Source organism: Thamnophis sirtalis, unplaced genomic scaffold (assembly GCF_051295495.1).
Source record: "Thamnophis sirtalis isolate CommonGarterSnake01/CBP01778 unplaced genomic scaffold, rThaSir2_p1.2 scaffold_3, whole genome shotgun sequence".
Taxonomy (NCBI): Eukaryota; Metazoa; Chordata; class Lepidosauria; order Squamata; family Natricidae; genus Thamnophis; species Thamnophis sirtalis.
The window spans coordinates 66,472,735-66,498,801 of record NW_028261383.1 but is presented as its reverse complement, the minus strand read 5'-3'; the positions used below and the strand labels follow the sequence as shown (position 1 = coordinate 66,498,801).

General features: G+C 37.4%; 1 protein-coding gene across 2 annotated transcripts in view; it reads right to left on the bottom strand.

The window, feature by feature from the left end:
- ERC2 (ELKS/RAB6-interacting/CAST family member 2) overlaps positions 1–26,067 on the bottom strand; it is a 608,417-nt gene that overhangs the window by 3,604 nt on the left and 578,746 nt on the right. The gene's annotated exons all lie outside the window — the stretch shown is intronic.

Sequence of the window (26,067 nt, the reverse complement as noted above, 5' to 3'; positions counted from 1 at the left end):
TTTTAATTGGGTTTGGGATATTCTATTTTTTTTAAAACTTTTGTATTATGTGTTTCTTTTAATGTTGTATGCCGTCCTGAGTCCTTGGAAGAAGGGCGGCATATAAATCTAATAAACCTAAACCTAAACCTAGTTCAGCATAGAGAAGGTTGTCTGAAGCTGCAACTTTACATAACTTACATTTGTCTCTGAGTCAGATGGGATTGGCCATTATCATCATGTAGGAATTTATAATGAATATCAGCAATACCCATAACAGAATTACAGAATAACAGAAGGAACCTTGGAGGCAGTGGTGGTATTCAGCTGGTTTGCACCGGTTCTAGAGAGCCGGTAGCGGAAATTTTGAGTAGTTCGGAGAACTGATAAATACCACCTCGGATTGGCCCTGCTCCCTTCTATTCTCTGCCTCCCGAGTCCCAGCTGATTGGGAGAAAATGGGGATTTTGCAGTAACCTTTCCCTGGAGTGGGGAGGGAATGGAGATTTTACAGTATCCTTCCCCTGCCACACCCACCAAGCCTTGCCCACCAAGCCACGCCCACAGAACCAGTAGTAAAAATGTTTTGTGCCAACAAAATAAACCTTCAATGATAGAAATTATTAACTTAGAAGAAGAATCTGTAAAGTACTCTTTAACAAAGAGAAATCTAACTTTAAGACTAATCTTCACAACTGATGTTCACTGAGAACAGGAGAATTTAACATAAATTAACATAAAAAGTATTTTAATAAGTTGTTAATCTGTCATACAGAAAAAGTTCAGCCTCATCATGTTCAACAGTAGCAGAATAACTGTAATTCTTTGTTTCATTTGTTTGTTGTTTTTAGACAGAAGGAATATATGTTCCTTCCACAATTTCCCGACGGCTTTGTAAAATACAGAATATGCATGACTAAATCATAGTTTAAGAATATATCTAAAAGTAAATGATTAGAAAGCTGAGGAATTTTTATTTTTAGGAGAAAGCACTTGCAGGTTGAAATACATACATTTAGTATAGAATGGATACACTATATTAGATTCAATGATAGAATGAAGTTAGGCTGTAATCTCTGAATACTTATGGTTCAATAGTGAACACTCAAACTGCAATAAATGCTTTGGTGAAAAAGACTAGTACTATTAACTTTGGGAAGGCTGAAGACACAAACACCAGTCAAATCTGTTGATAATTTTCTCACTAATAATTCCAACACATACTGTGTAACATATTGCACAGGATTTATTCAAACATATCTAGACATCACTAAACTCTTGTTGTCATTACCTTTATCTGAGTGAAATGGTGCATCATAGGGCAACATTTTTTGAATCAAGGTCCCTCAAATGAGGTAACTTACATAATGTATCCAAAATACATACTCATAAACCCTGAGGGAATGAAATTTGTGATGTAGCAATAGCAATAGCAGTTAGACTTATATACTACTTCATAGGGCTTTCAGCCCTCTCTAAGCGGTTTACAGAGTCAGCATATTGCCCCCACAGTCGGGGTCCTCATTTTACCCACCTCGGAAGGATGGAAGCTGAGTCAACCTTGAGCTGGTGAGATTAGAACCGCTGAACTGCAGATAACATCAGCTGAAGTGGCCTGCAGTACTGCACCCTAACCACTGCACCACCTCGGCACTGCTTCAGTGCTACTGGATTCTGCTCAGGGGTAGGATTCAGCCAGTTCGGACTGGTTCAGGCAAACTGGATGTTAATTTTACATCTGGTTTGCTGAACCAGTAGTTGTAAGGACTGGCTGGGACACCCGGCCCCTCTCAGAAATCTCCACGCAGCCCGTTCATCATGCCAGGTGAGTTCAGGGCCCGCATGGAAGCTCTGAGAGGGTGAAAAATGGGCCTCCTGGAAGTCCCGGAAGTCCTGAAACAGGCCTGTTTCCGGCCTCTGTGGGCCTCCAGAACCTGAGGGAGTTTTCACCCTCCCGGAGGCTCAAAGAAAGCCTCCAGAATCTGGGAAGGGTGAAAACGCCCCACCCCCAGCCATGGTGCAGGAGCAATAGTAGGCCATGCCTTCCATGGGCAGAGAACTGGTTGCTAACATTTTTCAATCCTATTTACAAAAAAATCTATCTCTGTAATACCATCCTAAATTATATCATATAAATTACAGTAACATCTATTCACAAATCCATATCATATATTTCTTATACATTTTATACTATACATTTTATATTATACTTTTAATATTTATACCTTAAGTTTTACATTTACTCTCAAGCCAGGAATACTATCTATTCCAAATTTGATAATACTCAGATTCTTCCCTCTCCTTCATTTCCATAGACACTCTATCCATTTCTGCACATTCATAGATTTTCCTTCTTATAATTGGGTCTGGAGGAGTATCAGCTTGTTTCTAGTTCCGTGCTAAAATGATTCTACTTGCCGTTAATATATGTAATGTTATGTATTGTAATTTTTCCCCCATTTTCCCATAAGAAATACCCAATAGAAACAACTCTATCCTCTGTTCAGTTATCTCTTCCAGCCATCACAGCAGGGATTCTAAATTGTCCTGAGTTGCGAATGGCAACATACAACATTGTGATTTAAAAAAATGATTAAATGAAAACATCATTAGCATAATTGTGCCATAGTGGGGAGAGAGGAGGGAGGTCATGATCAAGAGATGACACCAACATCATTGGGATGTAGCAAAAAGGAGGAGAGATGAAAAAACGAAGGAATGGAAGGGGTGCATGTCTTCAGAATCAAAAGGAAATGTACAGAATGAGGAGACAAGAAAAGATGGAGGAAGAAAGGGAAGTTATGTGGCAAACACTAATTATTGCAACAATTTTTTGACATAGTAACATCTGCCTTCAACAACAAAACTTCAACAGAGGAAGAGTTGCAGAATGCAATATTTCTTCTATGTGGTGCCACGGCCAAAGTTTTCCTTCACTAGCCTGTGTTCTATTCCTTAAAGAAGCCACCAGTTTTGCTGTATGAAGGGTAGTCAGAATAGGCAGGTTGCAACCTAATGAACTCTTCAATTCTGATAGCAATGATGAACCTGTTGCAAATGAGTTCTAGAAGAACAAAGAATTGTCTCTTCAAATGACATCCTTTGATGCCAAAGAAGTCTTCCAACGAGGAAAGGTTAGAATCCTTCTATGATTGTACAAGGGCAAATTCAACATTACATCAGACCTTTAATGCCAGATCCCAACCTGCAAAACAAATGTATTTAAATTTACTTCACGGATTCTCAAGACAGTGCAGAATTGAGAATGGTATGTTCTGCAATGATGGAAATTGTTGAATTGTTGGAGGAACTACAAAGACAACAACATTCTACCTTACATCCCTTTTACTTGCAAAATAACAAATTTGAGACATGCCAGAGACTAGGATTTAAATATGAGAGAAGATTTAATGCACAAATTGCCAGTGGAATCATCACAATTACACCAAACAACACCAAAACTGACCCAATATCAGAGCACAATATGCTGAACAAACATTGCTCCTATGACATCTTTCAATATACTTTTCTTTCCTCTTGGAGCTTATGCAGAGCTTATCATCAGCTCTGAATGAGGAACAATAAGAAACTAACAGCAATGTCCACAGTACACATATACATCAATTAGTCTGTCCATGGAAAGGCTGTATGTGTACACCCTTATCTTTTGTCCCTGATCTATCCAAGTCCATAGTTTAAAATATCTGGGCCTATATTGATGTTAATTGCTTTTGTTGGAGTTTCAGATTGGTTGGGAGTTTCTAAAGTAGATCGGATTACTAGTTCTGGCACATAAAATCTTTTCAGGCTTTTTATGAAAACTGTAAGTCATGCCTTGCAGTTTGTGAAGGCACATAGCTCCCATTCCTTTGTGTGCTGTGTATTGCTCAAAGAGATATATAGACACAGGAAGCCCTCACGTGAAATAACAAGAAGCACATGTTCCAACTATAAGAAGGATCTATGAGCCAGTTCCCGACATTTTGGCACAGGTTGGGAACTAAATAAAACTGGTTTACAATTCCCTGATGTTCTTGATATTTTACCATGTGGACTAATTCAATAACTTACACTCTGATACTGTTAACATTAACTTTCTTCTCAGCTAAACAATCAAGGAGGTTATACAATTGCAATTGAAATATATAGGTTTATGCTTCAGCATTCTCACTAGCCTCAAGAAGAGTGGCAAAATTGTTGTTGTTTTGCAAAACTCTCCATCATTTGATTCGTTAATCAGGGCATAGCATAAATATTTTTATTTTTAAACAAAAGAAAACAATTCTTAGAGAAATGAAGGAGAAAATGTTTTCCACCTGCTAAAATTGAACGACACATATTTGTCTTTTTGAAAGTACAGTATAAAGAACCTACCTATACATAGCCATAAACACAATCATAGCCATGAACAATCTCTATCTATACAGAGAGAGCATTTGTCTGAAAAGTAACTGCAACTCTAAGTGCAGTATTCTCTAAGCATCCATACAAAAGCAGAATATGGAAGCTGAATTTAAAAAAAAAATGAAGATATGACACAAGGACTTTAAAAAAATCTTTTTAGCTCTTGGATCACATTTCCATGGATAGCCAAGAGATCCTCATATTGGCTAGGATTCTGGATTTTATTTATTTATTAAATGTACATGTTGCCATATCACAATGGAGCGATTCTAACTAAGTAGCCACTATGACTCTTAGGTCCTTTGAAAGAATCCAAAAAATAAATACCACTAGAGGACCTAAAGAGGCAAAAGATTTAGTAGTTTGTAACTATTTTTTGGGTTGTTTTTCTTTTGAGTGAAGGCCTGCTACACAGACTTTGACTTCCTGCCCTTCTCCTTTCCAGAGTGATTTGCAGAAAGACACTGAGAGAGAGAGAGAGAGAATCAACAGAAAGGGCAAATGGGGAAACTGTTTAATAACGGTAGTAAAATGCAAGCTATTTTTGACATCTGTGTTCATGTCCATTTGGTTCCAGATGCTTTCCAAATGTTTGCAGAAAGCACACGGGCTCAAAAACATATCCACTCACCAAATCTTAAAGTGCTCCTTTTAAAAAAAAAAACAGGTTTCACATGGACATGCAATACAGGCAAATAACTGACATAATATGATGAATGTGTAAGAGAAGAAAAACAAGAGAAGAATGAGGAAAAAAAAGAAAGTGGCTGCATTCGGAAGATAATATCTCCCCTTCATAAACTGAACTATGAATGAGATCTAGGCCAAAGTATGCAACCTTCTTATTTTGCCCTTAAAACTTCTTTTTCTTCTTTATTTCCTCTTAACTACTTCAGGTATCGAGAGTGATACAAAGTTCTGGTTTTTGCTCCTTAAAACACCAAGACTTAAAAAAAAAAAATCTAAAGATCCTTACTCTCGTCTTTATCAAAATGGGTAAACAATAATTACCAGCCTGCTAATAAGCTACGGTTGTTCTAATTTGGTCCACAGAGTTTCCAGTTTAGAGAGCTCTAGATTTAATTCTATAGAGTACTACTCATTCTTACGTTTAAATCATAAAATCATTGTGTTCGAGATCTGTCTCTGAAAGACATGGAAGCAGAACAGGGTCTTACTTATCTAATAGACTGTGTATCTACAGTTTAGTCTCTTGCCCAGGTGCCACTCTCCTTTTATTCCTCCTACCAACTTCTTCTAAGGCATGACCTGATATAACAGTGTGGAATATATTTCAGTGGAACCCCAATATTGTCATTTAAAACTTCCTGCAAGTATTAGGGAGAAAAATGGTCCTCTTGGGGTTTTTTCACCAATCCCTTTGTTTTTTAAAAGTTTCTCTTTTTGTAATCAAATGGGAATGTGTTGAATCTGGCTGGCAATTTTGCACCAGACCTTAATTCTGTCAACATTTCTTGTTAAACCTCTGGTTGTCCCTCTTCACTCAGCTCCAAAGCCATCTGTTTAAAGGCCAATCATTTAAAGTACCTAGAAATTTGGTTTTCTTTGTCATGGCCTGGGCATTAATGTCTCAGTCTAATAAAAATATACCATCAGAGCTAGATATAATCAGAAAAGGGTTGGCCTGTGCGGAAGCAGATAGGCTCACTCTTGAACTTAAAAATAAAGGGGAATCAGAATATTTTGAAGACTGGAACAGATTTTATGATTGGTATAAGACAAGTGACAAGACTGGAACAAACTGTATATATTGTGATTGGACAGAAGGATAGACAATGTATTAAGTAGGCTAATTGTTAATGGTTGAGACTAGTTGTACATAATGTGAATGTATGGTCAGACTTCGCAGTACTGCATTGTTTTAAATATAAAAATAATAAAAATATACTCAAAAAATGTCTCAGTCTAATAATAATTGAAGTCCTCTATTATTAGAAGATCCTCTTCTTTATATGCTTCCCTAAATACATTCACCTCAAATTGTATCCAATTAAGGAGAGCTGACCAACTCCCTTGGTAATTGTTTCTAACTTGTAGAAACTTGTAGAAATGTTTGCATTTTTGTAAACATTCAAACAGAAGCTACCTTCATGTAAATCCATTATTTCATCCCTTGATTGGGGGAATGTGGCATATCACATTCACTTTCTTGACAAAGTTTATAATTCCCTTCATCAGTCATAATTTCCTGACGTTCACCATACCCAACTCCTCTGATCTCTGTTCATGGGATTTAGTGTCTAGTCCCCAATCATCCTTCTGGCCTTTTTAAAAATACTGTTTCCAATTTCTCTGAATTTTAAAATGTGGTACCCCAATTTTGATACAGTTCTCAGAATAGTACAGGTAGTCCTCAACGTACAACAGTTCATTTAGCGAGTGTTCAAAATTAAAATGGCATTAGAAAAAAAGGGAATTATGATAGTTTTTTTACACTTAATGACCGTCGAAGCATCCCCATGGTCAAATGACAGAAATTCTGACAAGCAAAGACTATGGGGAAGGCAGAGTCACTTAACAACCATTTTACTAATGTAACAATTGCAGTGGTTCATTTAACAATGGTAGCAAATTGTAAACGAGGCAAAACTCTTTAAAAACATGTTTGATTTAGCAACAGAAATGTTGGACTTAATTGTGCTCATAAGTCGAGGACTACCTGTACTAGATAAATTTGTAAAATGTATTTATATTAATAATGCAGCCCAAACTTGCATTTGACTTTTATCAGTTTGTGAGCAACTATAGTTTCAATATTCTACTGACCCAAACTGTTTCAAAGCCAAAGGTTAACATCATGTTATCTATGCCTTTCATTTCTCCTTTGAACTTCCTTACTAAAGGAGATTTGAGGGGTATGAATTTCAGGCCTAAACTTTATCATACTTGACACCTACTTCTCATATGATGAAGAGGTCTAGTGAAGCACTTCTGAGTGCAGTTTTCAATTGTGAATTCACCCAATATAGCAAATAGATTATTTGGCTCAATACTTAATAAAAACAGTATGTTACAGGGTTAGCAAATGCTGTGCTGAAACCAATATAAGCCTACAGAATTCTCACAGTCCATTAAAGAGCTTGCTTTTTAAAAAGGTGTAAAAGTTAGTCTGCCAGCACAGGTAATTCTGAGGTTGCAATGGCAATTGACCAGGATTTCTGTCACCGACTGATTTTTAAAAATTAGTTTAAAATAAGTTTCAAATTAAGCACAACTTTTGGTTATTCTGCCAGATATTTACAAAGTTGCTGAACCACTGCAGTTATGCATGACATACATCATAGTATTCTTAAAAATAGTTAATTAATTTTTTTTGTCTTCATTATACAAATTTTATTGTCTTAAATCAGAGTTCTCCAACGTTTCTGGCTTTGTGGACCAGTGAGAGGGGAGAGAAGATGGTTCCATGTGAGCAGCTGGCAAGTGTGTTTGCGTCTGTGTGTGTGTGTGTGTGTGTGTGTGTGTGTGTGTGTGTGTGAGAGAGAGAGAGAGAGAGAGAGAGAGAGAGAGGAGCTCGTGCAAGTGGAGTGCACATGCATGCACTTGTCCACTGCTTGTGCAAGGGAGGATGTGGGTGTGCACATGTGCTCACCGGCCATTTCTGAAGCCCAGCTGCAAACCTCTCATGGATGACTGGTGGTCCATGACCAACAGGTTGGGGATCTTTGCCTTAAATCAGGGGTGTCAAACTCAAGGCCCACAGGGTGCATAGATATGGCCTTCAACACCATAAAGGACCAGCTCATGGTGCCTCTGCCAATGAAAATGGTGCTTGAAAGTTTAGTTTAGTTTTAGTTTAGTTTTATTGAACTTGTATGCCGCCCTATTCTCCCGAGCTCTGTTTTTGTCTGCAATGGCCTCCTGCAGCCCTCTGCCGACAAAAAAGGAGTTTGGGAGGGCTGCGCACAGTCCTCCCAAGCTCCATTTTTGCTGTCAGAATGCTTGGACCACCACAGGTGCCCCCAACACAAGTGTCATTGAGCTGGCCATGCCCACAGTCCTCCGACCCACCGAGGTCAAATATAACCCTGATGCAGCCCTCAATGAAATCTGACACCCCTGCCTTAAATGATTGCCTCCCATTAGAATTTGTAATGAACGAGGAACATTGTAACAAATTCATGCCAAATATATTTAACACATTTTTAACAAGGAACACTGGCAAGAAGCCAATCTCCTAGACGGACACTGAAAGGATACTATACATTTAAAATGGATCTTACCTTTTCATATAGCTCACTAAGTGTCTTAGATGTCTTTGGCATCTTAGTATTTTGCAGCTTTTCCATTATAGTGCAATTGCAAAGTTTATATATTTTCACATTCTTATTTATGGCTTACTCAATATTTTTAAATGTCTGTGACCTGACAATGAGCTCTAATAATTCATTTGAATTTTGATTACAGTCTCATTTTCTATTTTATATATATTTTAGAAAACCACCATAACAATTGTAAAGTTCTGGCTATAGCAAGCAAAAAGTTCACTGTGACTTATTGTGTTATATCATAAATTGGTATTATAAAATTATAGTATATTTGTAAATATTATCATTACATTAGTATAATCATGATATTATTAAATGGTAATTTTTCTGGGGTGTTCACAGCAATACATTTCTTTTATTAAATCTTCAATGTCTGAAACTATTTAAACATTATAGTGTTAATAAGTTTAACCAGCACTGAATAAATAGCACTATATCAAAATAATATTTAATTTTTTGTCACAAAATAGTATTTGAAAGTAGAGTTTGCTTTGGTGGGAATACTCCTTCGCTACTCATTAGTGATAATGACGGTTAAAATATGGCAACTTTTATTTTTCAACATTAATTGACAATTTGGATGAAGAACTGCTTCTCAGATTTTCCAGACTTATAGCAATAGCAATAGCAGTAGACTTATATACCGCTTCATAGGGCTTTCAGGCCTCTCTAAGCGGTTTACAGAGAGTCAGCATATTGCCCCCAACAATCTGGGTCCTCATTTTACCCACCTCGGAAGGATGGAAGGCTGAGTCAACCCTGAGCCGGTGAGATTTGAACCGCTGAACTGCTGATCTAGCAGTAGCCTGCAGTGCTGCATTTAACCACTGCGCCACCTTGGCTCTTATAAAATTAGATGGGACAAAAGGCCGACATAAAATTACAATGAGGAATTAAATAAATGAATGAGATAAAAATAAAACAAAATGTAAATAAAATTCATCGATAAATACAATTCAGATAGATAAACACAAAGTGGTTATACACATGAAATGTCCAGCTACAGAATGGGGAAATCCAGCTTGACAATACCATGGCTATGTCAGAAAAAATATACTGCAAGAGTGGTTAATCACAAACCGAATATGAATCATATAAACTGTGTCTAGTTCTAGGCATGACACTTTAAGCAGGATTCAGATAAGGATGATTCAAAGACCACAAGGATAATCAGTGAATTAGAAGCTAAGTCCAATGAAGACAGACAAATGAATAAAGGGATGTTTACCTTCGGAATGTGGAGAATGAGTTAAGATATGACAGTACCTGAAAGGATGTCACACAGAAAAAGGCCAAGATTTATTATTTATCATTCCAGAAGAAAGGATACAACAATAATGAATGTGAATTGCACAAAAGTGCATGCTGACTGAATGTTAGGGAAGTTCCCATCTGTAAGGGAGTAGTTTGACAGTAGAATTAATTACTAAGTAAGTTGGCAAGCTTTCTTCCTCTGAATGTGTACAAGTACAGACCAGGTAGCCACTCTAAACTCTGTATCTCTACAAAATATGGAACCAGTAATAACTAGCTATGTAGCTTTTCATTTTCATTTTCATTCATCTGTATAGACTTGCAATTGACTTCTGACTGCTGGATATCAGACATGTCCGCAAATCTATTGGATGAGTCAGTGGTATCTCAAATCTTTCATGAACTTTTATGGAATTAAAATAAAGAGTGTTTTCAAAATATATTTTGTGAATGGAAATTGGTAATTCATCTTCGGGTTTTGTTATAACAGATAGCAGACAAAGGATACTTGACATGGCCTACATAGATAAAGGTAAAAGTTCTCTTCGCATATATGTGGTGGTTGTTCCTGACTCTAAGGGGCGGTGCTCATCTCTGTTTCAAAGCCGAAGTGCCGATGCTGTCCGAAGACGTCTCTGTGGTCATGTAGCCAGCATGTACACATAACACTGTTACCACCAAAGTGGTCCCTATTTTTCTACTTGCATTTTTACATGCTTTCAAATTGCTAGGTTGGCAGAGGCTGGGACAAGTAACAGGAGCTCACTCCATTATGCAGCGCTAGGGATTCAAACCGCCGAACTGCCAACCTTTCTGATTGACAAGTTTAGCGTCTTAGCCACTGAGCCACCGCATCTATATAGGGATATAAAAAAGAAGGAGTTCCTAAATCCTAGTTTGAAGCTTGAAACTCAATATAAATTAATGTGGTAGATAAACCATATCTTTCTAAATATTTGGATTAACAAATGATCATAGTCGCACAAACCCAGTGTGCCCAATCTGGACATACACTATCCCACTTCGTTATTTTTGTTTTGTTTTATTAAAATACATGGTGCAATAATGTTTGTCTGCACAATAGATCTAAAACTGAAATTGCAGCTGGTGTCTCAATTACTGTCTAGATTTGATGAACTTCCCAGCTTGCCAAAAGAGTTAGAAATCACTACATAGACTTACAAATAACAGCAAATGCCCCAAGGATTCATAAAAGGAAATGGATGAACCCTTGGGGTAATGAGTGTCCTTGAAAGTTACCATACAACACCATGACAGGCCTAGATGAAAATGTTAACTCTTGTCTATCTAGACAGGATGCTTCCCCCACTGAGAATGGCTGTAGATCAAACCTGCAAAATGAATACCCATTTATTTTATCTCTTACATTTATATGTATATATCAAGGGCCTGAACACAAGTCATGGAAATGTTAGCCGTTTCAAGGCATATTTTTCAAGATGTCATTTTCATGTTGAATTCCAAATGGAAGTTTATGTTACAAAACCCATACATTGGTCAGAAGGAGCATGAATCGGATCCCATGATTGCTCATGAAATGTCTCTCCTGGTTTTCCTGTTTGCAGGGCAGAATGAGGAACAAACTGTGTCAACAAGCAATCATTTATATTTCTCCCTTTCACCATATGGCTTGTTTATCAATGCATCAACCTCTCCTCTCAAGTGTTAGTGGATGAAGGGTCCTAGAATATATTCCTAAGCATGGAGCTCAAAATGAGTCAAATAACAAAGCAGCCCCTTCAGGTTTCTGAGAAACAAGTCAACATTACTAATCACTTAATGAAATCCGAAGGAGGCTCTTCCCTCCCACCCCATCCCCTGTTGATGTGGAATGCCATTTATTCTCAAACTAGGAGTTAATTATGGAGCTTTATGAGAACATCAAAGTTTTGTGATCTCTGCTTCTCAATAACATGGTTGGCCTGGGTGCCACTTGGGATATAAGTAAGGAAATTCTTTTTTCACTCCTAAACAGCAGGCACCAGTGCTGTAGGCCAAGGCAAGCGAAGGGAAACCAGCAATATCCAAGTCTGTTAACCACTTCAGGGCTGGCATTCCATCACCAGAAACTGTGCGCTGAGCTAGCCACCAGGCAACCGTAGGAGCAAATTCTTTCCCTGTGTAGCAAGGATACTATGACCAGAAAATCACAAGGGGCCCTAGCAGACTTTCATTGAAGTAATAAAAAGGTTCTTTTGTTTGGGGTCAATTTTGGAATTGCAAGCCATAGTTATATCTGGAATCTTGAGAAGGGAAGCGATTAGATCAATACCTTTGTGGAGCCCTGTTCCCTTCTTACCTACTTCCATTTAGTAAGTTTTATTAGGAAGTGGTGATGCCCTCTTTGCCCTGGACTCAAGCTTGTCTCTTCCAGGAAAGAGATCCTGCTGGGACCTTTGCGGTAAAACTGGAGGTAGGGAAGTCTGCTATACTATACTCATACTATATGAGCCCTGGCTTGGAGCAGCCAAAACAGCAGGAGAACTGAATTGCAAAGAATTAGACATATAACAATTTAGTAAAAGCACAGGCAGTGATGGAGGTTGGCCCTTTTTTGCTGTTGACACATGCTGGCCCCTGTAGGTTGTGGTCAGTAAGCCCATTAGAGCTGCAGCGTGGCAACAGCTTACAACACGAGCACCATGTGTTTCTGTTTTATTTCCAAATACTGGGCAAGAACGGAATGACACAAGTCTGAAGAAATGCATCACAAACACAGCGGTGATTATCAGTGAAGCACAGTTAATTCTCAAACTATTTTTGGCAGATGGGGGGCAGAATTTGCAATGCACACTGTGTGTGTCTAATTAAAAAAAAAAAAAGGAGAACAGCAGCCCAAGTATAAGGTTTCCTTTTGTAGGACAGAAAAAGTATTCAGTTTAAAGTGATCCTAAAGTTACTGGAAAACAAAAAACAGAGAGCAGGATCCCACTCAGTTCTCATTTACAGTCAACTCCTGCCACTGGCAAATGTGGTAATAAAATCCACACTGTCCAATGACGGGGGATTTTGCAGAAAAATTCTCTATGGGGGAAGAGGAAACAAATGTAGAGAAATAAAAGAAGCAATTAGGAAGACAAAGGAGATAATCAAATCAATCCAGACTGATGAAGTTAATCTCCCCTCCCCACCCCCAGCTCTCTCTCACTCTTTATTTCAAAAAAGAGCCCACGCTTGAAAGCAGACACCACATTTAATATTTCTATTCAAAACTGTTTATTTTCAAGCTTCTTAGGGATCATATAGATTGGGAATAGTAGCAGTTTCCTCTTACCTGACAGTTAGGGCAGTCATTCCTATAAAGAGGGAGCATTCTGTGCATTTCGTAGGTATGTGAGATATACTGTATACGCTCGATATTTGGCCCCATATTCTGAATGTATTTACCATGGAGAACCATTAGCCAATTCATCTATGCAAGGCAATTTATTCTTCAGAAAAAGCAATTCTCCAGAATTGTTTGTTTGTTTGTTTCCCCGCGACTATTCTTCAGCCGGGATTGCTGAAGGTCTGTCGTACATTTCTTGCCATTTTTGAAATGTACAAAAATTGTAGGATGAGCTTGAAAACAGATGTAACAGATTAAAAAACTCAGCCCTTTTTATGTTTGCAATATATTCCTATCTCACAAACATAAATATATATTCTACTCATCCTGATGTAACTACCGGCACATTTTTGGAGATAACCAGAATACATTGTATGAGAGTGATTCTGCGAGGATAAGAAGATATTTACATACCAGTTGTTAAGAGTTTCAACAAGCACCTGACCTATCAGTATAAAGTAGTAAAAGTGGCTAAGACTCTTGTAGTCAACTCTCTTTTGCCTATTTTGAGTTAAGGTTAAAATGCTTGTGAAGTTCTTATTATGGAGATCTATATATGCAAGTTCAAAAATTTAAAAAGTAATGTAAAGTTTGCTTAGGATCTAATTTGACCCCTGCTGACATCAGACATATCCAAAGTTGTTTTCTTGGCAATGATGTTGAAGAGGTTTCTATTGCTCTCTGCCAGAACATTCATGCAACTACGCAATATAGTCTACAGCCCTATAATTCCTTAGTGGTTCCTCACCAAAGTACTGTGGACATTTCTTCGTGTTTTCAAGTTCTGCCAAGGTCAGCTAGGTAAACTTCCTGGTAGATCACATTTGCATCTTTACATAAGTTGGCTGGATTGCCCTAAAGACCTCAAGTAAGCTTCATCAGTTTTCTGCAAGATTCTTTAAATGGTGACTACAGTATGTAAATAAAATGGATTCTCCTTTCTTGGTTTAATGCCAAGTAAAAGGGATCTAGGAATCCTAGTGGACAATCACTTAAATATGAGTGATGTCAATGCCAAAAAGTGCCAAGAAAAGTCAATACAGTCCTAAGCTGCATTAATAGAGGATTAGAATCAAGATCACATTAAGTTCTAGCGCTGCTTTACAAAGACTTGGTAAGACCATACTTGGAATACTTTATCCAATTATGGTCACCACAATATTTTTTTAAAAAAGTTGAAATTCTGAAAAGAATGCAGAGAAGTACAACAAAAATAATTAGGGAGCTGGAGGCTAAAACATACAAAGAGCAGTTACAAGAATTTGGTATGTCTAGTCAAATGAAAAGAAGGACTAGGGGTGGGGGGGACATGATAGCACTGTTCCAATGTTTCCAAGGCTTCTACAAAGATGAGGATGTCAAACTAGTTTCCAAAGCATCAAAAGGCAAAATAAGAAACAATGGTTGGAAACTAACCAAGGAGAGAAGCAACCTGGAACTAAGGAGAAATTTCCTAATGTGAGAGCAAATAAACTAATGGAAAAGCTTGACTTCAGAAGTTGTGGATGCTCCATCACTTTCAAAAAGAGACTGGACAACCATTTGTCTGAAAAGGTAGAGGGTCTGCTGCTTGAGCAGGGGGTTGAATTAGAAGACCTTTAAGGTCCCTTCCACCTCCATTATTCTATGTTCTATATTCCACTTCTGGAATTCAAAAGTGCCTTTCTTAACATGCTTTCTATTATTATTCAGTGATCATTTTAATAAAGAATGTGTTAATTTTAAACAACATACATATTATACATTTTAACCTTTTCCTTCCTTCCTTCCTTCCTTCCTTCCTTCCTTCCTTCCTTCCTTCCTTCCTTCCTTCCATCCATCCATCCATCCATCCATCCATCCATCCATCCATCCATCCATCCATCCATTTGTTTTAAACAGCCATAAAAACAGTGTTTCTTTATTTGAAAGTTCTTTGGTTGTGGGTTTCTATTAAGAATTAATGATAGCATTAAATTATGAAAATTATACTCTCTCTGTTTCTCAGTTCCACTCTATTAGGAGAATTTCCTTCTGCTTCAAATGTAAGTCTGCATTACAACATTTCAGTTGATGTTCTTGTTGCTCCAAATGTTAGGTAAATTTTCAAGGATATTTTAGTGACATTTGTATCTATAGAGAAAAGCTTTTAAAAAAATCCTAAATTACTTATATGCCAACAATCAAATCACAAGAAGGAGTAATTGTCATAAATTTTTGAAGATTAGAAATCAGTTTTAATCCTAGGGAGTCTGGATTCCCCCCCTCCCCCCACAAATCTGTTGACTCACTTCCAAGCTAGTGCCAATAAAATATATATTCTTGAACAGTTTGTTTTGGCTAAGAACAGGGAAAAATATTATGATTTCTCCTCTTCAGAAAAAATGAATCATATAAAATAACCAAAGGTAACTTACAATATGCCAGATTCTATGATACCGCGTTTTCCCCAAAATAAGACAGGGTCTTATTTTCTTTTGACCCCCCAAAATAAGCACTTGGCCTCATTTTCGGGGAGATCTTATTATTTTTGAGGGGCAGGAGCATGGCGGTGAGCATGGTCACTTCATGGCTGCTGCTGTGTTGCAATATTTTTGGGGAGGACTTATTTTAGCGCATATGCTCAAAAACCCGATTGGGCTTATTATCCAGGGAGGTCTTACTTTCCAGGAAATAGGGTATTACAGGAACCTTTGTGTCAGCCAGTGGTGTATTAACCATTAAGCAGAATAAGTACGTGCTTAGGGGACCAGGCCCAAAAAGGACACCACAAAGTTGAGAAAAAAAATTAATGAAGATTTGTACAGTATATACAAAGGAGGGGGGCACCAAGATTTGTCAGTGCTTAGGGCACCAGTGAGCATTAATCCGCCATTGCTTTGAAGGACTAATGCTTGGACTTTTCGGTGGGTGAATGCAATTAATTCACAAGAGGAAAATAAAGAGGTTTTTTTGTGACAAGGAATCTGTTTCTTATTTCTGCTAAGGCTGGATCAGAACAGTAAGAGAAATGGTTAGATTGATGTTATGCAAAATAGAAATACTTGGCTTTTCAGGTCATGTGTTGGAGGTTATGACATAATTATGGTTTGTGATGAACCTTGTGAACAACCTATATATATATATATATATATATATATATATATATATATATATATATATATATATATATATATATATATATATATATATATATATATATATATACAATTTTTCACAATTCATAACGCTTATTGATCATTTTGGGGACACAGTGGCTCAGAGACTAAAATTAGATAGGCAGTTCGGCGGTTCGAATCCCTAGTGCTGCGTAACAGAGTAAGCTCCCATTACTTGTCTCAGCTTCTGCAACCTAGCAGTTCGAAAGCACATAAAAATATAAGTAGAAAAATAGGGACCACTTTGGTGGGAAGGTAACAGCACTCCATGCGCCTTTGGCGTTTAGTCATGCCGGCCACATGACCATGGAGATGTCTTTCGACAGGCTGGCTCTTTGGCTTTGAAATGGAGATAAGCACTGCCCCCTAGAGTTGGGAACGACTAGCACATATGTGCAAGGGGAACCTTTATCTATTGATCATTTGCAGTTCTTGGAAGGAACACTGATTGAACATAGTGAAAAAGCAAGACAGGCATTCCCTATAACTGATAAAATAACATCGCTAGCTAGGAAGCAATTCCAAGAAAAAGAAAGTTATTTTTTTTCTCCCCCAAGTAGTTCACTATTCATTGATCATTCATTTAATTTAGGAGATGCCTCTGCTTAGCCTGTAGATGGCTAGACAGATAGACATAGAATGACATGCCTCAGTAGCTTACTGTGGTAGATCAACATCAGGCAAACTGACATAAATTATCAGGAAAAGACATCTGGAACCACTAGGCAAATTTTACTGAAAAGATTGGGACATATTTTTCAGAAACATTGTGGATATGTTTTATAACATTATTTAGATTTATATTCCACACTGGGGATTTATTTATTTATTTTCCCTCATAGCTGGGAATTCATAATCTAAGTAATATGGTTTGTAATGTGTTCTTTCAATTGTCTTCCAGCACCTTTTTGACAATGTTTCTATAGTGTAGAAGGTTTTGTGCCTTTGTTCTTGTATATGAAGGTTGAGTTAAAAGTAGATCTCTTGAAATCCTTAGTGGTTGGCTCACATGCTTCCTTATTCCATGAATTAGAAGAGATCTAGACATGCTTAATGTGGTTGGATTAAGGGAGACCCTGGCATAGTGAACATTGGACATGATGTAGAACATTTGATCAGTAAAGCTTCCAGCTGTTCATTGGAACTTATGAAATTCATTGCTGAGAAAAGCTTTTAACTTTATAAAGGTTTTTATCCATTCAAGATGCATAAAAAATGTGCCAAGATCTTTCAAGATTTATGATTGTCCTTTCTTTTGTCACAAACTTTGCAGACAATTGCCATTTTTCCCTATTTTTCTTTTGCAAAACATTTCTAAGAGAGTGGCACTGCTGTACTGTAGAAATATTTGCTTTTGATCTATGATCCGTTAATTAGTATTTTATGAGTAGGGAAACAATGAAGTTGAGCCTCCCTTTTCCCATTTTTAAAATATGGTTGACATTTCAGAACCATTACTTCCACTTCTAGTATGGTTGAATAAACAGATTATGAAACAACAAGAAGTGATCTCTCCTTCATTAGTTGTCAATTTTTTCAAATATTTGTACCCTCAAACCCCCTGCCAGAGATTCTAGTTCCTGATTCCAAGCTCCTGAGTTAGGTCAAAACATACATTTTTTCCAGATATTTAAACCTAATGTATGTTTTATATATTCATTAGTGTCTAAATAATATTCTGAGTATAAATTCACTACAATGTTCTCCATATGAAAGTTCTAGAAATTTCACCTAGAATAGCAGTCCTGAGTGATGTCAGTTCAGATATGTTTTGTTCATCCCATTATCACCAAAAAATGGACTTCCCTTATAAGTGCAGAGTGAAGATGGAATTTTGGACTTATTTTATTAAATAAGTGAGTAATTTTACACCTTGACCATTTTAATGCAGAAGGGCCTACGTGCTATATGCAATAAAAAAGGATTATAGAATGAAATTGGGAAAATAGGAGTTGAAGTTAAAACCAAAGATCAATAGACATGATATGAATTCTCTCCCCCCCCTTCTCTTTCCAAAATAACACAAAGCCTATATGCCTTGGCACAACTTAAATCTGTATGCATAATTTAGGGCTATGACCCATGAAAACGTTCAGGGTGATAGAATGAATTTTAGAGGAGGGGGGGCAGCCACACATCTGTTCTTATTTATAGATTGTGGTCCTAGCCAATCAGGAATCACATAGGCATTGCCATGTAATAATCAAAACCATTCATTTTTGGCTATGTAACATTTTTTTTAAAAAAAAAACTCAAACAGGAAGGATGGTAATGCTTCCTGATTTCTTTGAACAGGTAAATATTTTCAACTCATTTTTATAATTTCATTTCTCTAGTGTAGTAAAATAAATATATGTGATGTTACGAATAACCCTGCTTTTACACTATGACCTATGGTTTAATTCAAGCCAAAGCACCCCCTATTCATCAAGAGATTTTATTTGTCAATATGTAGTTTTTAATTCATTAGCCAATGTAAGTTAATTTTGCTTAGAAGGTATGACACCAATAAATTAATTTTGTTATGGAGCCTTTAAAATGTTTTAAAGTAAGGGTCCTATAAGGGACTTAACTTAGCTCACTGCATGAATGTTGTCATTTGGGTCATACACCTGATTGTTTGGCATTGTATATTATATAGTTTTTAGTTTTTCTTATATTTCTGTATTTTGCTTTATGTTTTGCTTTATTTTAAGCCACCAAGAGTCTGGGGGATTGTGGGACTTTAACTCTAATAAAAACCCAAATTATCCAGGAAGCTCAGCAAATTCTGGATCTACATTTATAGTATTGAATATAAATATTATTAGTTGATTTGAATTCTGTCTGCTGGAATGATTTTAAAATATTTTGTTTTGTTTTGTTTTGACTCTACTGAAGATGTTAAACTTCTGATTCAAATAAATTTTGGCAAAAATTTACTAGGCTTACACTGCAACACATATAATTCAGGTCAGGCATTAAACAAGTCAACTATTCTTTCTCAGTGGTTCTGGAAATATACAGCTTGCCTAACTCAGGGTCAAAAATTACAATTGCGGTGGAGGAAAAAAATCCTTACTCGTTTTTTTCCAGAAATGTCTGGTATCTGAAATGGTATAGGTCAGTGGTGGTGTGCACTTGTCTGGGTTACAACCCAAAAAAGGAGCTGTCCAGAGGGCATGTGCATACCAGAAAGTGAACTTCTGGTTTCTGGCACACGCACGCGCACCAGCCAGCTAGTCTTACGGTTACTGGCACGCATGCGCACATGATAATCAGTTGGCCGACACACATGCTCACACCAGAAAATTGAAGACCAGCTCTTCCAGTTTCCAGCACTGCCACACACACAAAGGCTGGCTGATTGTCATGTGTGCATGTGTGACATAAACCCAGAAGAGGAATGGGGACGATGCACATGCCAGGCAACATGGCTCCATGTGCCACTTCGGACATGCATGCCATAGGTTCACCATTACGGTTATAGGTTCTTCTGCTTGAGCAGAAGACCTCCAAGGTCCCTTCCAGTTCCTATCCTATCCTATCCTATCCTATCCTATCCTATCCTATCCTATCCTATCCTATCCTATGGTTGACAACAATGCCTTTGTAAACTTTTTCCAAGGTGCTCAATAAGCAAAAAAAAAAAGTTTATTGAATTATTCTCATTTTAAGATGATAGGAAATATATGTGCTGTTTTAAATCCTGTGTTAATATGGAGAAATCCACTTCTTTAAAAAAAAAATCTTGCAAATCACTTATACCCCGTTTACCAATATGTTTTAATTGCCTATAAAAGGACACCATGGATTTTCAACTGTACAGAACACATTTGGATGCTGAAAGTATCTCCTGAGTTTTAGATATGGCTAGTGTATTTGGAAGAATCAGTTTGATGGTATGATTAAGACATGGAAAACAGGAGAGCATGAGTTCTAGTCCCATTTTAGGCATAAAACCATCTGGATAACCTTAGGCGAATCATTCTCTCTCAGCCTTAGGAAGGCGGCAACCCCCACCACCAAACATTGCCCACAAAACTGCAAGGATAAATGTAGACAGTCTCCAGGAGATAAGCCTAACTCTGAAGCATAAAAAAAAAACAGATCTTAGGCCACTTTATTTTGACATCCCATCCCCTCAAAAACATATGCACAGAACACATGATTTTTTTAAACAAAATCTGGGTAGTTACAGTAAATTGATACTAGACTTTGCTTATTCCTATACTACATTTCTTGTAATTAAATGTTCTTGGTTATAGTTATTAAAAATGTGTCACCATTCACTGTTCAAAACTAGATTCCCACTCCAGAAAGTTCATAATCATCTGCAAATGTTTTTCCCTACAACAGTAGGAATAGGACAGTCATCTGCTCATTCAGAGCTTTCTAACACTTCTAGCAGAATCAGTGAATGCATCTTTCAATCATCTGCAGGAAGTTCCAGAAAAGGTTTCTTCTAGATGGTGATTGGAAACACAATAAAAGGTGTCAGCCCCCCTCTCCCCTTTTTGGCTTCTGAATTGCTAGATGAGATTTTAAGGTGACAAAGATACCAGCAACCCTCTAGGGTTTTGATAGTTGAGCAGCTACCTTTGGTCAAGATAGCCTTGACAACAGCCCATTTTAGTCCCTCTACATATCAAGCAAAAATGTTATCAGGATCACGGACATGTGAAACTCAATCCATGATCAATGCAGATGCTATTCCAAGGAAGTCAACACCCCCTCCAAAAGAAAAAAAAAAACCAGGACAGCACGGCTAATATTAGTCGAACTGCTAGAATTACCATTCAGTGCCTACACATAAAAAGATCTAGAGCTTCACTGACAAGTTTATTCAAGGATAGATGTGAAAGGGTTTTTTTTTTTTTTTTTTGCTTTCTGACCTAATCAAATCTCACTCAAGGGAGGGAAGATAAGAATCTCCATTCCTTTTAGGGAAGTTTGCAGCAAAATCTGAGCAGTCTTCACTACAGGCTAATACATGCAGTTTGTACTTTTGATCTTTGTCTCCTTTTGCAGAGAGAGTGAGTGAGGAAGGGAGGGAGGGAGGGAGAGAGGGAGGGAGGGAGGGAGGGAGAGAGGGAGGGAGGGAGGGAGGGAGAGAAGAATTTAGGAGGTGCCATTCTGAAGTTTCAAGCTCAGATCAATGGCAGGACAGAAGGTTTTGCAAGGAAGCATTGAAAGATTAGCCCTCTGAATGAAAATTAATCAAAATGGCAGCAGCATGGTATCATATTTTTCTTTTTCTAAAGAGTTAAATCTGTTCTTAAACTGATAATCATTCTAACACAAAGCAGAGGTGGGTTGCTACCAGTTCGCACCAGTTCAAGTGAACCGGTAGTGGTATTTTGGCTTTGATTGCAGGAACGGCAGCGACCCAGGCTGGCCACGCCCCCAAACCGGTTCCCTGGTCGCCGCTGCTGTTGCCAGCATGGTTTTTAGTAATGTTTTCATGTTCTGTACATGCACAGAACTATTTAAAGTCAACTGCGTGCACACGTGAAGCGTGTGCAAAGGGAACTGGCAGCAACCCAACCCTGATCCAAATGAATAGTTTTGTTCACTTTCTTCTCTTCTGGACATTAAAAAAACAGCAACTGTGACCTAACCTAAGCATTTCAAAACTACTATAAGAATTATGTTATCACTCAAGCAAAATTCTAGTGTCCACCCCTCCCCAAACCTTTCTCTTCATAGCTAATAATAAAAACTTGAGGGAAATCCCCCTACAGCTGCTTTCAGTTCATCTAAGTCAATGAAACCTATATAATCCTGCAATACAGTCAATTGTTTCTTTTCTTCTCAGCCTTAAGGACTCCAGGCTTAGAAAGAGAAGAATTACTGTTTTTCTTTTACAGACCTATTAATATTTTGCCCCTCTGGCATTTCATATTTTCTTCTCTTCCCTTTGAAGGTTTCACCTCCCCCCCCACAACATTAAGTTTTAACAATTAAATCAAGCTGAAAGAGATTTGAGGCGATCGAGACAATTACTTATTGGGTAGAAGAACAGGCCTTTAATGTAAATGGGAAACATCTCTGAGTGATGGCAAGAGAGCCCCACAACTAATTACATAATGTTTTGCATCTGAGAAAACAGATGAGAGAATGCAAATAAAGACACTTGTAATACCAGCAAGAAAAGCTGGGTCTCTAATATCAGCCTTTTATCCAGGAACACAGGAGAACCTAAGGATCCTAGGTCATTTGCTACTAAATTTTCATCGTGTGAAAGATTTACTTTGGCCACACCTAGTTTAGAGTCTCCAAAACCAATCTCCAGAAAAGGTGACAAAAATACAATTGCTGTGTGGAGGTTATTATGCTGGGGCTTTGTCATATACAACTCACACAAATTTCACCCCATACAACAGCTTCCCATAACCTAGCATCCTAGAGATAGTGTATATTGCAGTATGACTAAGATAAGCAAAATCAATGTTGTGTAGAGCACAGAAAAAATATTATGAAATGGTATATCAAAGGAATTAAGAGAATGAGGAAGGACACATAGCTAATTTTTGTTAATACTATTTATGATTACCTTCCCATGTCTTTATATTCTTGCAAACTATCCTTGCTTTCATCGTATCCATATGTGGTCTCATAAACTGCCTTTTACTCTTTAAACCCCACCTCTCTTTTTGAGGACTACATTAACCCCATCCAACTGTGCCTTTTCAGTTTTACTCTTTACTTTTGACTTCCTTCCAGAGGTGGGTTCCTACGAGTTCACACCTATTCGGTAAAACCGGTTCGTCAAATCTACCGAACCGGTTAGAAGAGGTTCCACCAGTGGACCCGGAAAGCAGGCCACACCTACAGAAGAGGTTCCAAACTTTTTTGAAACCCACCACTGCTTCTTTCATATATATGTGTCCATCTACATATACAAGTATACACCTATATATATGTACTCATAATCAGATAGTCCTTGACTTACAACCACAATTGAGCCCAAAATTTCTGCGGCCAAGTGAGACAGTTGTTAAATTTCAGCCCATTTTACGATCTTACTTGCCAAAGCTGTTAAGTGAATCACTGTAGTTATTTAATGCAGTAACATGGTTGTTAAGTGAATCTGACTTCCCCATTGACTTTGTTTCTCAGTAGGTTGCAAAAAGTGGTCACATGACCTCAGGACACCACAACTATCATAAATATGAGTCAGCTGTTAAGTGTCTGAATTTCAATCACTTGACAATGATCTGCAATTATTGTGTGAAAAACAAATCACTTCTTTCAGTGCTATTGTAACTTTGAACGGTCACTAAATGAACTGCTGTAAGTTGAGGGCTACCTGTATATTTGCTACTATATATACTATATACCATAAACTATATACATATTATACAGTATGTAGTAATGTAGTAGTATGTAGTGGGTAAGACGCTGAATTTGTCGAACAGAAAGGTCAGCAGTTCTGCCAACCTAGCAGTTCAAAAGCATGTAAAAAATGCAAGTAGAAAAATAGGGACCACCTTTGGTGGGAAGGTAACAGCGTTCCATGCACATTCGGCGTTTAGTCATGCCAGCCACATGACCAGACCACGGAGATGTCTTTGGACAGTGCTGGCTTTTCGGCTTAGAAACAGAGATGAGCACCGCCCCTTAGAGTCAGGAACAACTAGCACATATGTACGAGGGGAACCTTTACATTTATCTTATGTATATATACATACACATAATATATTGTACACACACACACTCACACACACATACACACACACACACACTCAACTCCATGTGGTCAGCTGTCCAGAACCACTCATGTGGTTCTGTTTCATCATTAAACCATCTTTCTAATCAGCCTCCAGCCTCCATTTTGTCTCCAGTACCTTTCTCCCAGCTTGGAACTGAACCAGATGGATTTTTCTTCCCACAATATGTCTGTTCTTGAATTGAATTTATTGAATTGAATTTATTTAGCTTGTATGCCGCCCACTCTCAGAAGACTCAGGGCGGCCCTTCCTTCCTTCCTTCCTTCCTTCCTTCCTTCCTTCCTTCCTTCCTTCCTTCCTTCCTTCCTTCCTTCCTTCTTTCTTCCTCCCTCCCCCCTTTGTGTTTATTTTAAACAGATGCTATCATCAATAGCATTTTTTTTTTATTTGAAAGTTCTTGGGTTATGGGTTTCTGTTAAAATTATGAAAATTATACTTTCTCCATTTCTCAATTCCACTCTACTAGGAGTATTTCCTTCTGCTTCAAATGTAAGTCTGCATTTCCTTCCAAAATCTAAAATATATATTTCTATCTAAAACATTTATTACTTGGGAATACAGATAGAAATATTCTTTATTAGCCAAGTGTGATTGAACACACAAGAAATATATGGATACACAAGAATATCCAGAGATTTCATCAAATTTTTACACAAATGCTTGTCTTTCATTCTTAAAATACGAATGTCTGCCCAGCTGTTATACCAGCACTGCCAGTCTGTAAATTAATTTTTTTTTAAACCCACTCCATTCTTTCTGTGCCAATGAATACTGACATCTGCTGGTATCAGAATATCTTGAGGGGTTTTATATTCAGGGTTTTGGGTTTTGAGGATTGTCAAAATGATCAAAACAAAATTCCTGTGTTAATTTCCAAACAAGCCACATTTTCCTCACAGGTGTTTTGTTTGTGTTAAAAATGTGTGAATGGGCAGTTTAACAATTCTAATACTTTGGATGTTTGTACATGTTATTGCCCTTTCTAGAAGAAAAGCAAACTAATGAAATATGGTAGAACTACATGTAAAAGTTATTAAAAACAAATTATACTTTGCCAAACATCAGAAATTAATTTGAACTCAGGAAGAGAATATTAGATGTGAAAAAGTCATTATGTTGTTGAATATCACTTAGCTGTTCCATTATTGAGCTGGGAATGAAACATCCCAGCATTACATAATCATATTTTTAATATGATGAAAAATGGTTTTGGCTAGAAATTTAAATTCCATCAACTGAGAAAACAAATCACTAAGAAGACAAACAGACTACTACACAGTAGATATCTAGCCAAATAAAAATTAGTATCACACATCCAAGAATGAAAATCCCTTGTTATATCTAGAAGACACCAGTAATATAAAGGGCCTGTGCTTCCAGTGTTTTCGTATGATTATCTTGACTACATGAGAGTTTCCTATCAATGTTAACTAAGTTACTGTGATGTCACAGGATGTTCTAAGCATCTTGATTGCTAAGACAGAAGCCTTTTAGGATAGAAAAAAGCCACTGATTAAGCTTAGTTATGGCTGTTTTAAATTATAGGAAAGTTCTAAGCATTGTATTCTTTAATACTTAGAACTTTACTCTATCTTAGATTTTCCTATAACTATAAGAATCGGTTTGAAGTTTGGATGATTTTATGATTTCTGGACAGACAGGAAACACAGAAATTAAGCAGAAAGACTGTGGAAGAAGGGAAAAAATGTCTGCAAATAGCAAACACGAGGATGGGATGACTAAAAAAAATGGCACATTCCATGGGCGATAAGGAAAAAAAAATTCTTCTAAAAGTGAAAAGCAAAATGAAAAAAAGTTTGGGAGAAATAGGGGGTATTTGGGTGGTGGGGAGAGAGGTGCAGACAGGCAAGCAGAAACTATTTTTGGTGAATCCCAAAATCTTTGCTGGAGCAGAAGGATCTTTTAAAAAATGCATATCTATT